This window comes from Rhipicephalus microplus, unplaced genomic scaffold (genome assembly GCF_043290135.1).
Source record: "Rhipicephalus microplus isolate Deutch F79 unplaced genomic scaffold, USDA_Rmic scaffold_58, whole genome shotgun sequence".
NCBI classification, from domain to species: domain Eukaryota; kingdom Metazoa; phylum Arthropoda; class Arachnida; order Ixodida; family Ixodidae; genus Rhipicephalus; species Rhipicephalus microplus.
This window is the reverse complement of record NW_027464631.1, coordinates 936,106-950,250: the sequence shown is the minus strand read 5'-3', so window position 1 is coordinate 950,250 and position 14,145 is coordinate 936,106. Positions and strand designations below refer to the sequence as shown.

At 45.3% G+C, this 14,145-nt stretch overlaps 1 long non-coding RNA gene across 1 annotated transcript; it reads right to left on the bottom strand.

The window, feature by feature from the left end:
• Positions 1 to 617: 617 nt before the first annotated feature.
• Positions 618 to 10,187, bottom strand: LOC119184935 (uncharacterized). Its single transcript, XR_005111458.2, has 2 exons — positions 10,085 to 10,187; positions 618 to 1,247 (listed from the first exon to the last, which is right to left on the bottom strand). It is a non-coding gene; the product is annotated as an uncharacterized LOC119184935 (long non-coding RNA).
• Between the last annotated feature and the right edge of the window lie 3,958 nt (positions 10,188 to 14,145).

Here is a 14,145-nt window from a genome sequence, read left to right as displayed (position 1 = left end):
TCTTTGGGAAACCAAGAAAGGACGTCGATAAGTGGGCAAAAATCTTGTTGATCTTCTCAAAAGCCTTTTCAGGGGTCGCCCAGAAGAACACCAGAAAATCATCGGCATACCTGAGCGTCCTCACGCTGCCAAACGGCCCATTATCTCCTTGCAGCTTTCTAATGTATCAGGCTAGAAGCAGGTCACTTAGAATCGGGGCTGTGTAACGTTAATAAAGTATGTGCTTTTGTTCATAACTGCGCATGTTTTCATGGTTTGATATAATCGAAATGCTTTTTTGAACTTACCTTTGTAATTGAGTGCAATTTTTAACTACAATTAAAATTATTTTCAAGAGTGGGACAGTCAGTTGATTAAATGCTATAATTGACCTTCTTCACGGAATTTGTGCTGCTTTTGTTGGGCTCATTTTGTGATGATGACTTGTTTGTTAGCTCAGTAGCAGGTGCAAATTGATTCTACGGGGCAGTTGAATTCTGAAGAGTGCCTTGTGTGCATGTCGTCCTACCTTTGTTTTCTTTATTTTTTACTTCTAGCCAAAGGCCACAATACATAGCCAAAGGCCTCTGGGGAAACAAGGTCAAATACAATTGACATATAATTTAAGACACAAGACCTTGTCTGGTACCTTGTTTTATTTTGTAGCTCGATACACATTTGGAAGGGCAGCGTGCATTTGCCCGCATACACCAGCGTCCTGTCCTCGAAGGACAGGCGAATCATTGGTCAACACTTCCTAGAGCTCTCACGTTAAGTCCAACAGCATACAGTGTTGCACTCTAAGCTGCATCAAAATTTTTCGCCTATCATTAATTTTTCTTAAACCCATGCATTTCTACGAAATTGACTTGCCATTCTGATATCACCACTCCATTAGTACACTCTTCTAATCTTTATGTAGTTTTGATATTTTCAGCTTGGTGCAATAGATGGCAAGGTGATCGAAACAAAATACATTATTGCAGGTGATACCTGAGAACAAAAAGATCGAAAGTTGAGCTAGTTGGTAGGGGTTCATCATGAAGGAAGGCATAGGGTGCAAATAGAGAGACAAGAGGTCTCATCTCCGTGTATTACAATTCCTGATGACCTGTCAAGAACTGTGACCCGCTGGTGCCCAGCTCAACAGAAACGGCCTGCAACTTCTTGACATAGTCCATGGTAATGCGAAGAATCCGAAGGAACTCGTCGACATCAAAGCGGTAGTTCGTAAACTTTGCAGGTGCTCCGAGTGTTGGGTGGTGGCCCTTAGGAAAAAACAACACGAAGAGTCACGCAGGGAAAAAAACGAAGCTGCCATGCTTGATAGAAGGTCAAGCAACCTCTTCGATAAGGTGAATTCAAAGAGGCACCTGTCACTATTAAAGCACCCGCCAAACGCAATGAAAAATAAATATGTGAGCTTATGAAAGCATAAAAGCAATAACAAACCAGCTTGTGCATATTCTTTAAGCAGCACTTTCACACTTGAAGAAACGGAAAAACCAGCTTTGGGAGCCATATTCAAGAAGAGAGCACGACAGACAAATACTGCTTCCAGCGTGCGTCTTCTCATCTTGTGTACCCGTCCTTAAGCTGTTTTTTGTTTTAAGTATGTACCAACAGGCCCAGCAACAGATTCTCCATCACTAACATGATTAGGAGAAGCCCACAGTGTAAATTAGTCTACTCACACAAGGTGCAAAAACGTAAGAATTCTCAAATGAAAACATGCTTCTTCGTTGTACAGCCTGTTTTCAAAGCACATAGGCCCACCCAAAGTGCGTCATTCCCAATGACACAGCACAAAATGCAAAACGCTTATAACAGGACAAGTACCTTGGTGAGTTTCAAATATGCATAAATTTTTTGAACAGTCATATGTAGACGGGAGGCAAGAGTGCATTTAGTCCCTGCTTTTCAATGTGCACAGGCGATGCAGTCACCAGTTTGAGCATTTGATCTCTTCATGATGATGATGTGTGGTGTTTTATGGCGCAAGGGCCTATTGATGGCCAAAGAGCGCCTTTTCAATGAGTATAGAGATGTGGACAATGATATGTTGCGTGGCTGTATAGGAGCCTTAAAATTCCTCGCGATAATGCGGGTAAAAACATAAGTAATAAAGACATGACAGTGGCGTGATATGCATATTAAAAGGGTGACAAAGGTTTTGATAATAAAAACATGCAAAAATATTTGGCACTAGCACACTTGCCTCATCAGTGCCCTTGTGTCCAAGGGCTGCGAGACATGTGCTTTTAAATGTAATCACAGCAGCAGCGACCTCTCTTGAGAGGTCACGCTACGCAATGCCTGGGTATAATACATGGTAAAAATTAACATCCCTTAAAAAAGCTAACAATGATTTATGGGTGAAAAGTGGTTCCCTACCGACAAACATTGCAGGGTGTAAAGGTATATGTTGTCGGTAGGGTAATGGGAAGTGTTGTCTTCTTAGAATGTCTAGCTGTTTACATTGGATTAAAACGTGAAGAACTGTTAAAGCCTCACCACATTTATCACACAATGGTGGATCACCACCGGATAAAAGATGTGTGTGTGTCGTGTATGTGTGCCCTATCCTGAGTCTTGTTAGTGTTATCTCTGTTAGACGTGATTTTGATACTGGTGGCCATTGGCCAAGGTGTGGCTTGATAACGTGTAGTTTGTTTTGTGAGTGTGTATCCCACTTGCTCTGCCAGTAGTCCCTGAGGTTTAGTTTGAGAGACGGCTTAAGATCAAGGTCCGGGATTGATATGGATGTAATGGCGGTGCTCTCATGGACGGATGCAGCGAGCTGATCCGCCCTCACGTTGCCTTGGATCTCACGGTGCCTTGGCACCCAGCACACTACAACATGTTGTTTGTACGTGTAGAGTGTGCACAAAATGGAGTAAAGTGAGACAAGGACTGGGTTTTTTTGTTTTTTAAGACTGTGCAGAGCCTTTACCACACTGAGGGAGTCTGTATAAATTACTGCTTTTTGTATTTGTAATTGTTTGATGTGTTTAGCTGCCACCAGTATCGCGTAAGCTTCCGCTGTGAAGATACTTGTGCGTGGATGTAGAGGGCCAGCATCCGAAAAGGATGGGCCGACCGAAGCGTAGGACACAGAGGAGTTAGTCTTGGAGGCATCTGTGAAGAACTCAGGACATGTGTATTTGTGTTGAGTTCCAGAAAGTATGTTCGGATATGGGCAATAGGTGCATGTTTTGTAACCTCTAAGAAGGACACATCGCAGTCTATAGTCTGCCACTGCCACGGTGGCGGGTATGCTACAGGAGCCATTAAACTGTGTTCAAGTGACACTTCAGTTTCTTCAGCTAGACACTTCAGGCGAATTGAGAAGGGCTGCCTCATCGAAGGCCTGTTTTGAAACAGAGTTGAGCTCGACAAATCATTAATTGTAGAGTATGAGGGGTGCTTCTTGTCTGCTTTCACCTTAAGGAAATAAACAAAAGACATGTAAGTTCTCTGCAGATGAAGCGACCACTCATTTGACTCAACATAAAGGCTTTCTACGGGGCTGGTACGAAAAGCACCCGTAGAAAGGCGGATGCCCAAATGGTGCACGGGGTCAAGCATCTTCAAGGCACTTTGAGTGGCATGGTCTAAATATCCGGAGCCCTCCACTACGGCGTCTCTCATAATCATATAGTGGTTTTGGGACGTTAAACCCCACATATCAATCAATCAATCACTTTGAGTGGCAGACTGATAGACAACGGCCCCATAATCTAAGCGGGTACGAATAAGGCTTCTATAGAGGTTCATGAGGCATTGCCTATCACTACCCCACGTAGTACGTGACAACACTTTCATAACATTCATGGCTTTTAAACATTTTGTTTTTAAATACTTGATGTGCGGTACGAAGGTGAACTTGTTGTCCAAGATTAAGCTTAAGAATTTATGCTCGGCTTTGACGGACAGACGTTGCCCGTTCAGCCAAATGTCAGGTTCCGAGTGCATGCCTCTCTTTCGAGAGAACAAGACACACGTGGTTTTCTGTGGGTTAAGTCGAAATCCGTTTTCGTATGCCCATTTGGAGACCTTATTTAAACCCATCTGAACCTGCCGCTCACACATGGCTAAGTTGCATGACTTGAAGCCAAGCTGAACGTCATCGACATATGTACAATAGAACATATTGCGGGGAATGGACAAGTGCAAAGAATTCATTTTGATAATAAAAAGTGTGCAACTAAGCACGCCACCTTGTGGCACGCCTGTTTCCTGGACAAATGTTTGGGAGAGCACACTGCCTAGACGGACACGGAATGTCCGGTTTGACAGGTAACTTTCGATTATATGAAACATTCTTCCGCGCACACCAAGGTGGGACAGGTCTCTTAGAATTCCGAAACGCCATGTTGTATCATACGCCTTTTCGATATCGAGGAACACAAAGAGAAAATATTGTTTATGGACGAAGGCGTCTCTTATCTGTGCCTCGATACGAACGAGGTGGTCTGTGGTGGATCTACTTTCTCGAAACCCGCACTGAAATGGGTCGAGCAAATTGTTTGTTTCAAGAATATGTAGAAGTCGGCAGTTTATCATTTTTTCGAATACTTTGCACAAGCAGCTTGTAAGTGCAATAGGCCTATAACTTGAAGCTAAAGAAGGGTCCTTGCCCTCTTTCAAAATGGGAATAATAATAGTCTCTTTCCAGGAGGTAGGGATAGTGCCAGAAAACCAGATAGCATTGTATAAACAAAGTAAGGTTTTTCGTGTTTCGGCTGGTAGGTTTTTTAACATTTCATACACCACACGGTCAGAACCTGGGGCAGAAGTACTGCAGGAGTTTAGAGATGTTCGGAGCTCAGCTAGACTGAAAGCTTGGTTATATGCCTCGTATCTAGTGGATTTATGTTCTAGTTTCTGCTTTTCTATTCTTGTTCTGTAATTTTGGAAAGTGTCAGTATAGTGGGACGAGCTGGATACCCGTTCAAAGTGTGCACCGAGGAAGTTTGCCTGATCTTCCAAGGTATCACCCTGAGTGTTTACGAGTGGAAGTGTGTGTACTTGTTTTCCTGCTATCCTACCGACCATGTTCCAGACATTAGCCTCCTGTGTGTATGAAGTGATCCCTGACAAAAACTTCTGCCAGCTTTCTCTTCTGGCCTGCCGACGCGTTCTCCTGCCTTGAGACTTTATTTTCTTAAAGCTCTCAAGGTTTTCCGCTGTCGGCGAGTTGCGCAGCAACCTCCATGCCCTGTTCTGTTCCTTTCGCGCATTACGACACTCTGTGTTCCACCATGGGACGTGTCGCTTGCCGGGCTGTCCAGATGTTTGTGGGATGCATTTGGCTGCTGTGTTAATAAGGAGAGCTGTGAAGTACTGCACAGCTTCATCTATGCTTAGCGTACATATGTCAGTCCAAGATAAGTGAGCTTTGTTATGAAACTGTTCCCAGTCGGCTTTGTGTATAAGCCATTTGGGAACTCGTGCAGGATATTCGTATGATGTTTTTGTACTCAAAACGACAGGAAAATGACCGCTTCCGTAGGGATTATTTAGAACTTTCCATTGGAGTAATGGTACAAGTGATGGAGATGCGATGCTGAGATCTATGGAAGAGTAGGTTTTGTTGGCAAGGTTATAATATGTTGCCTCTTTCCTATTCAACAGACAGGCGCCGGAGGAAAAAAGGAACTGTTCAATGAGACGACCTCGTGCGTCGCAGCGAGAATCACCCCATAGACTGCTATGAGCATTCAGGTCACCAAGGACCAGTAAGGTTCGGGTAGTTGGTCTATTAAGGACTCGAATTCTCGTTTTCCAAGACGGTGGTGTGCGGGTATGTACAGAGAGCAGATGGTGACGAGCTTGTTGAAAAGAACTGCTCGAACAGCCACTGCCTCTAGTGTTGTTTGCAGTGGTAAATGTGTGCATGCTACTTTTTGATTAACAATAATGGCTACACCGCCGGATGATGCCGCAGCATCATCTCTGTCCTTTCGGAAGAGAACATACCGACGCAAAAAATTCGTGTTTTTAGATTTTAAATGAGTTTCCTGTACACACAGTACTTTCGGCGAATGTTTGCAAAAGAGCTCTTGAACATCATCGAGGTTTCTGAGGAGTCCTCTGACGTTCCAATGTATTATTTGTGTTGCCATATTGGAGGTAACGTAGTGCTGTGTGTAAGGAACAATGGGTGTGTCTGCTTCTTAAGCTAAGCGTTAAGACTCAAAGAACAGGGCCGTCGTCGGGCCCCGTTATTGGCTTTTTATTTCGTTTGGCGCGCTCCAGGGAGCTACGCCGATCTTTCTGCACCAGGGGTGCCGTGGTGTCCATTGCCTCCTCAGAGGCACTGCATGCCCGCAGTTGCGAGCTGATGTTTTGGGCTTGGGACCTCGCCTGGTGAGACGAGGCCTTCATATCGGCTGACCCTCGGGTCTCCTTCACCTCGGGGGGCGAAACCTTCGGTCCTCTTGAGCTAGAGGTCGAAGGAACCTCCTTTGGTGCTGGGATACCCTGGCCGCTGCAAGAGTTTGCAGCGGCCTTGGTTGTCGCCGTGGGGACGAGTGGCAGGGCAGCCTTGGCTGTTCCCGCCGTGGGTGGGGGCATTGGCGACCACCTGGGCACACTGTGCCTGGCATGGGCAGTTGCCGCAGGCCGTTGTAGTGCTGCCCCCTGTTGCACTACATCGGAAAACGATGGTTTGTTTGTGAAAAGCCCAGATACTTGTTGACGGGCTTCTCGGAAAGTAATGTTTTGTGTGATTTTGATTGTAACAATTTCGTTTTCCTTTTTCCATGTTGGACAGGTTCGGGAGTATGCGGGATGGGCACCATCGCAGTTTGCGCAGTGGGCCCCATCCTCCACCTTACACTCGTCTGTAGCGTGTCCTGTGGTGGCACACTTTCCGCAGGTGAGTTGGCCGCGGCAACTCTGAGAGCCGTGACCAAAACGCTGGCATTTGAAGCAACGTCGCGGGTTGGGAATGTAAGGTCTCACATTCAACTTCAAGTATCCTGTTTCGAGATGTTCAGGCAGGGTGCTGGTGCAAAATGTCACAATTATGTGTTTTGTTGGGATTTCCTTCTTATCACGCCTAATTTTGATTCTTTGTACTTGTGTCACCTGCTGGTCCTTTCAGCCCTCGAGGAGCTCACCTTCAGTCAGGTCAAGCAAGTCTTGATCAGATACAACGCCTCGGGAAGTGTTGAGTGAGCGGTGTGGTGTAATTGAGATAGGTATGTTTCCAAACGATTCTAGTTTTGAGAGGTTTTCGTACTGGCTCTGACTTTTTACCTCGAGGAGGAGATCCCCACTGGCCATTCTTGTAGCGTGGTAACCTGGTCCAAGTGTAGTGGTGAGGCATTTGGAAACAACGAAAGGCGAAATAGTTCTGGCGTTCTTTTCAGCGGTTTCACAATGGATTACATGGTAGCGGGGAAAGGTTTCTTTCGGTTTGCTGAAATACTTGCAAAAGTCTTCGGTGCGCCCTCTCTTCGGGAGAGGACGATCATGCAATGCAGGGAGAGAAGAAAAAGCCATAAACTAAATGTGAGTTCGGCAGCCATGCCAGCCGCCCACCATGAAGCCCAACACGGGGACGTGACAAGTCCTAAATATATATGAGGCATGTCAACGTCAGCTGTACACAGCTGCTATAACCAAATGTATTGTGCCCAAGACAGAGCACATACACAAGGTTAACCCTTGCCGCCAGGAAAAATCGGAAGTAAATTAAAGAGAGAAGAAGACAGGATTGATTTAAAGATGACAAAAGACTAAGATGTAGAGAGAGAGAGAAATAGGAAAAGGCGACTATCGATTTCCCTTGGGTGGGTCAGCCCAGGGGTGCCGTCTACGTGAAGCCGGGGCCAAAGGGGTGTGTTGCCTCTGCCAGGGGGCCTTAAAGGTCCAATCACCCAGCGTCAGCTCAACCCCCCGGATCCCCTTTTCCCCGGACACGGCAAAGCCACGCACGGCTAGGCGTGGGAGGGAGTAGAAACTCCCCCGTTAGCTCGGGTCCGTGGTGTCGCTACACACCAAACGCCTGCTTTAACAGGCGCCCCTGCGGGGCATTTGATCTCTTCAAGTATTCAAAATTATATTGGTTTGGCGTTTCCTATCATGTCCAAGGACCGACAGCTTGATAACCACAGAAAGAACATTCAGTTAACCATTTTGCCTCTCTTTTGGCTCTCGTATCCTAACAAACAATGTCCTATACTGTCGCTGATGTACCCTATTCACAGCCAGGAGTGTTGACTAAGGAAGCATCAGGATGGGCACCGAGGTGCCATGCTTTCTCGAGTTACAGGAAATCAGTATGTGCCATATTTAACACAGTATACCTTTAGTGAAGAAATATGCAATATCTCGTCACCAACATTGTCCTGCACAACAAAAATAAATCACAGTCTCTATGATCATGCAGCAAAGGTTGTGTTGATAGCTTTTGAGGTGGTTCAAGAAACATTGAGGTGCCAGCAGCAGTACCTAGCTGGCAATATTTGGTTACATTATTAGCATGGAACATGAAAAAAAATTGTGACGCCCCAGCAGTTATATAGTCGATATATAGATTTTTGGCTTCCGAGAAAACTACCTGAGTAAGTTTAACAGGATGCTGGTACATAATTTGAATGGCTTAAGTAAGCAAAACTACCACTACGTATGTACACACTTTTCTTATTTATATTCAAAGTTTTTGCACCAGAAAGCTCCTTCTAGATATGCTGAAGGTTTTCAAGATAGTTTAGGTGTCACCTTGTCGTTCAAACTACCGTATATACTCGCATAATCCTCGCACTTTTTTTGCCGGAAAATTGATGCAAAGTTGGGGGGTGCGAGAATTACGCGGGGAAAACTTTCCACGAAAACGTAAAGAGCGAAAAAGAAAACGAAGGGGCCGCAAATCGGGATTCTCACACCAGCAACTTACAGCAAGCTTTAAGAAATACTAATTAGAACTTACCTCAACAATAAAAGCAGAGATACAACACAAGACAAGATTTAATAAAGACACAAAAAGTGGAAGCAAATAGTCGAGAATTAGAATACTGTACGCAAAGCTTGCGGTCGTTGCGGGCGTAGCGGCAGCGTCGCTCAAGAGGAGCCCTCAAAAGGTAAGAGTGGGATGTCAGTATTGGGCTGATGGCTTTTAACAGAATCGTCCACAGTTTCCTTTTGAAGAAATAAAGTTTACCATCAATCCCAGTTTTAGGCATACGGCAGACCCAACGCGCCTTGGTGGCTTTAAGCTGCCGTCACCAGTAACGAACACAAAACTCGTAGACTCTGAAGGGCCTACCGGTGGCCCTGTTGCCATTGTTTAGTGCATGATCTATCACTTGCAACTTGAAAGCAGCTGTACAGCTTCAGTATCGCCTCATAACGTGACAAGATTACCGACACAACATAGAAAACACGACGCAACGCACACTGGCCACTTCGGCTTGACTTGGATTGAATCTCTGTAGAATAGTACGCTTGATGCTTAAAAGATGGCGCCAGATGGCGTGCGCTATCATCATCAGTGGCTGGAAAGAGCAGACGACATTATCGCAGCAGTTTTCGGGGGTGCAATAATTACTCGAGGAAAAAAGAAATGGTATTTTTGTTGGGCGATGTGGGGGGTGCGAGAATTATGCGAGTAAATACGGTACCTTATGATCAATGCCTACAGTTTCTGGCTCTTCAATACATATCTTCACTTGAATACAACCTTTGGATGTTCTGCCCCATATCAGCAAAACCACTTTTAAGTTACAAGTCATCACATTCTAAAACATTCAAAAATGGCATTGCACTTTCTCGCTTCCATTGACCTCTCAATAAATCATGTAGGCACCTCATTGGCACTAGCGTCTCCCTTTGATTAGATAGACGTCTCCGTCTCCCCGCCTCAGACCTTAGTAGCCCAATGTGAAAAGCTTTTGAAGCTGGTTAAAGCATTGTATCTATCATAACATAAGGATGAATAAAAAGAATGCTGCTGTCCTTTCATTTGCACACAAGCTTTCCCATTGTCTAAAAATGAAAATTCGGTGTACACTACGGCATACAGTTGCTTTAAGCGCCCCTAATGAACTACTACGATTTGCGCTGCCGTTCGCATTAAAATTGATAAAAGTCTTACCTCGTGATAAAGGGAATGTAGCACAACACAGCACAATCAGTTTGTGTCATGCACTTCAGGTGTTTACAGTATCCCAGTGACAAGTCGGCAAGTTACATCGAACAGACGCGCTTGCTGGAAATGCACGCGCCTTTTTATAGATAGAGAAGGAAAACGAAGATGTTAAGGGGAGATGCAGGTCGAAAAACGCGACATTTTTTCAAAATTACTGATTTTTTATTCTCGCCTATTTTGATAATGTTAGTACCTCTACTGTTATGAAAAAAATAATACAGGTCGAGACTTCACTGGAAATGCTTTAAAACTTCATCTAAAGAGCACAAGGTGCCTGTTAAAAGGTGGCAAGTGTGCAGTCTTCGAGCACCTTGCCGCCGATAATGCGCCGCCGCTAGCCATTGTTGATCGCATGAGTCGAAATTCGAGCCTCACTCTTCACATAACAACAGTTTCTCTCGCTGATGCAGCGCAAGAAATAATAAAAAGAATCACTGTTCTGCGCATTTTTCGAGTGCCGCGACTGGCTTATTACATGGTACTAATCGGGGACCGCCATTGGCCGCTGCGCGCCTGTATGTGCTGTGAAACCTGTTTGCGGGGTTCATGTCATGTCGAGCAGCGCAGCTGAACAATGCTTTTCTCGTGTAATTATCTCCGTTATGAATGAAAAAGGCATTGCTCGCAAGTGAAAGCTGTTGTGCGGCGAGCTCTGTAGGAATAGGCTACGAGCCGCTGGTCCGATTTGCGGCAGTTGTGGGCTTGCAAAAGCCAATGCATCAAAGTCGTTCACACCTGTCAGCCAGAAAGTTCGTGATGCGGCAATGGATGACACCAGCGCCAATCTTGAGAGGTCGAAAGAGCTCGCAGTGAGAGAACTTAGCAGGGATGACATTGCCATTATTTGCGACGGTATGTGGCACAAACATGGCTGCAAAATGGCATGACACTGGACTTAGTTTGGATTTCGCAGTCCTGTCGAACTTCTTCCTAGCTTACATTTGGCACAAGGCTCTGCCAAATGAAGCGGAAGTTTGGCAAGCGTTTCATGGTCCTGTCTGCAAGGGAAATGTCTGTGAAGAGTGTGCCAAAAGCGCCGATAGGGACAAACTCATGGTGCTAGCGTATTTTAGTCGCAGTGGCCACTACAAAAAGGATTGTTCTTTTTGGTGTGCAAATTTCATCTGATTTAATAATATCTTTCATAAATAAAACTCAATGTTATCTTTAAAACTCGTTTTTCTCAAAACACAAATTTGTCATATTTTCCAATGTGCCCCTCCTTTTTCGGGCGCTTCTAGTACAGTAAAAGCTCGTTAATTCGAATTTCACGGGACCAGAAAAACTGTCCGAATTAACCGAATAGACAGGAAAAACAACATTTAAAATCAAGCTGCAGAAGCATACCTTTATTTGTTGAAGAATTTTGTAATTGTCGTCTGCGTTTTCGCGCAGATTCTGGCTGACATCACAATTTTTCTTAACTGTTCCAAACGGCCAACAGCACGCAAGCTGTCGGGAGTGTTCAGGCAAGCGTCGTCTAATAATAACAGCCCCTCCGAGACTTCCCGTGTGGTGCGATGAGGTCGCGGCGGTATCTCCTCGCATGATTCTTTGTCGGAATCGTGGACTTCATGGGCCCCCGTGACATCTTTAATAATCTCTTGATCGGTCACGAGACCACTCGTGGCGACACCATGATCAATCGCTATGTAGTCCTGAAAGGTCACATCTGTGGGAAGGACAGCATCGAAAGTCGGGCAGTCGCCGTCGGTGGACTCGGCTGACACCTGCTCGATGCCATCGTCAGCTACTGCTGCATGCTCGGGCCTCACAAAACCGCTGTGCCGAAAATAGTTGGCGATGACTTGCGGCGGAGTGTGTTTCCACACGTGGGCGATGATGTGCACTGCGCCGAGTAAGTCTACTCGATACAACTTTCCAGCTTCTGAGCATAGAATCATTCGCTCTAGCAGGTGCTTGCGGTACTTCGACTTACCTTCTTAGTAGTGAATGATACCCTGGTCCATCGGCTGAAGAGCAGACGTAGTGTTGGGCGGCAAAAAAACTACTTTGATGCTCTTCAGTTCGACTGTACAGTTATGGGCACTGCAGTTGTCAACAACCATAATTATCTTGCGGTCCTTCGACGTGAAGTGCCGGTCCAACTGCTGCAGCCAGCCGCGAAAAATGTCCGATGTCATCCATGCCTTCCTGTTCGCTGTGTACTCGACAGGAAGGCATTTGACGTTCTTAAAACAACGTGGCTTAAGCGCCTTCCCGAAGACAAGTAGTGGCAAGCGCTCCGCGCCAGTCATATTGGCGGCAATAAGCACAGTTATCCTTTGCTTGCACTTCTTGCCACCAATACACGCGTCCCCTTTGAAAGTCACCGTCTTGTCGGGTAGAGCTCTGAAAAATAGAGCAGTTTCTTCTGCATTAATCACGTCACGTGGTTCATATGCGGCGATGTACTCCGGCAGCTTCACATTTCTCCACTCAGTGGTCACGCTTTCGTCAACACTGGCCTTTTCGCCGCACACACTCCTGAACACAAGTTCGTGTCTGTCTCGAAACCTCGAAAACCACCCTTCTGACGCTTTGAACGGTTCAATGTTAATCATTGCAGCGTACTTCTCACCTTGCGCCATGATGAGAGGTCCGCTCAAAGGCAGATGCGCGTTGCGACAGCCAGTTATCCACCAGAGCAAAGCTTCTTCGAGCTGGGGATGAGCTGCAATTCGCGACCGCTTTCTAGAGGCATGAAGCTTCTCGCTTTCGAAGGCTTGTCGAATCTGTTGTTCATTTTTCACGTACGTTCCCAACGTGCTCCGCTTCACGTTGTACTTGGTCATAACCTGCTGTCGCGATTCGCCGTTCTTCAGTGCTTCCAAAATTTCCACTTTAGTCGCCAAGTTCTTCGCAACGTAGTTCTGCGGCTTTTTCAGCGTTGCCATCACTGTAGCGCCGGATAGTGGTGGCATGCAAAAACGGTCACAATGGAAGAAAAAGAGAACTCCGCAAGAAGAGATGGTTCCGACACGACAACACAAGGGAAAATGGCGTCGGAGGCGCTGAGTGGAGAAGAAAGAAGACGCCGACGTTCAGTGTCGCTGCGATCGCCCCCACTAGTTGATGATGATGGCGATGCCACTCAGGTTTCAGTTTCACTCCAGTGGTGCCAGCGCTGCTTTATCACACTTTTGTGTAGCAGCAGCCGTCAGCATTTGCCCCAATTAGGCGGTGCGGAGCCGAATTCCGACGAAATAACGAAGGTTTGGTCCCATAGAATAACATGCACTTTGGCCGGGACCAATAGACCCGTCCAAATTATCCGAATTTCCGAATTAACGGGTGTCGAATTAACGAGCTTTTACTGTACTTGGACCTGCATGAAATTTTGCCCAAATTTTTTTCAAAGAATGACGAATGCAATTATCAAGAGTAAATTTCAATATTTTATTGTATAATGAAAAAATTGTATGTATACCTTTACTAGGATAGGTGAAGTATGGGCTTTTTACGTCTATTATTTTTCACGTGTAATACATATTTTGTATGTGCCTCCTAATTAGTTGTTTGCACTCTACACTTTATTTGAAGCATTATAAACTATGAATGGTAGAGAATTACAGAATTTTGGGAAGAAAGAGGGGGGGGGGGGGCAAAAGGGTTAAGTTTTTCCCTTTGTCATGTTGCAGAGCTAAAAGTTTGTAACTTGCAAGAAAACTAATTACATATATGAAATTAGCATAAAAAGTTCCACAAACAGCTCAAGTTTCATTGCTCTAGGGTGAATATTAAAGAAAAAGTGTCTTCGAACAGCATCTCCTGTTAACAGAGAGACGCACGTGCAGTGTTTATTTATTTATTTATTTATTCATTCAAAATACCTTACAGGCCCACTGAAGGGCATTGAGTAAGGGGGGCATCAGTATACAAACGAAATAACAATAAAGGAGAAAAGCAGACGAGAAAATATATACATATATAAAAGATTACAAATATCAAAAATCTAGGTGCAACAGCGTTATACAATGCTAGAGTGCAACGAATTCAGGTTGTCA